This window comes from Mytilus trossulus, chromosome 4, assembly GCF_036588685.1.
Source record: "Mytilus trossulus isolate FHL-02 chromosome 4, PNRI_Mtr1.1.1.hap1, whole genome shotgun sequence".
In the NCBI taxonomy this organism is placed as follows: domain Eukaryota; kingdom Metazoa; phylum Mollusca; class Bivalvia; order Mytilida; family Mytilidae; genus Mytilus; species Mytilus trossulus.
This window is the reverse complement of record NC_086376.1, coordinates 39687515-39688807: the sequence shown is the minus strand read 5'-3', so window position 1 is coordinate 39688807 and position 1293 is coordinate 39687515.

The window sequence follows — 1293 nt, the reverse complement described above, 5'->3', positions numbered from 1 at the left end:
CTGTCAAAATAGAAAATCAACAAGTTAATAAACAACAGACTTTTGAGAGTCTGTATCACTCACCTTGTAAAAATACGCTATTTGATTTTTATTTTTCTGTGATTGTAATCATATATGTTTCCTTGTTAGTGTTATTTGTAAATCTTATTTAGTGGACTTTATGTAGATTTTGTATTGATGATCATTTTTACTGTTTCCAGTTTATACTTACATGTATCTATTCAAGCTTTCATAATAATTGGCAAAATAATAGAAATAAGAGAAAAAAAGCTGAAATTTTTTGCCTGCTTTACTAACCATGATTGGTTTTATGTTGATAGTCCTAAAGAAAAGTTTTAATACTAGTATCACATAAACTTAAAATTATCAATGATCCATGAAAATGAGGTCAAAATCAAATGAACCCTGCCAGACAGACATGTACACCTTACAATCATTCCATACACCAAACATAGTTGATCTATTGCTTATAGTATACAAGAAAAAGACCAAACCATAAAAACTTAATATTGACCAATGAACCATGAAAATGAGGTCAAGGACAAATGACACTTGCCAGAAAGACATGTACAGCTTACAATCATTCCATACACCAAATATAGTTCACCATTTGCTTATAGTATTAGAAAAACAGACCAAAACACAAAAACTAAGCATTGACCAATGAACCATGAAAATGAGGTCAAGGACAAATGACACCTGCCAAGGAGACATGTACACCTCACAATTAGTCCATACACCAAATATAGTTGACCTATTGCTTATGGTATTACAAAAACAGACCAAAACACGAAAAATTTACATTGACCAATGAACCTTGAAAATGAGGTCATGGTTAGATGAAATCATGTCGACTTATTTGTAGATCTTATTGTGCTGAACATTTTTCAATATACTGTTCTATATACTGTTCCTCTCTATCGATTATCTTAATTAATTAAGGGGCTTATGCTTATATACAGATTTACATTGACCAATGAACCTTGAAAATGAGGTCATGGTTAGAAGAAATCATGTTGACTTATTTGTAGATCTTATTGTGCTGAACATTTTGCTATATACTGTTCTATATACTGTTCCTCTCTATCGATTATCTTAATTAATTAAGGGGCTTATGCTTATATACAAAATCTGAAAACTATGGGAGTACAGGACATTCCTGTAAACTAGAGGCTCTAAAGAGCCTGTGTCGCTCACCTTGGTCTATTGGTATGTGAATATTTAACAAAGGACACAGATGGATTCATGACAAAATTGTGTTTTGGTGATGGTGATGTGTTTGAAGATCTTACT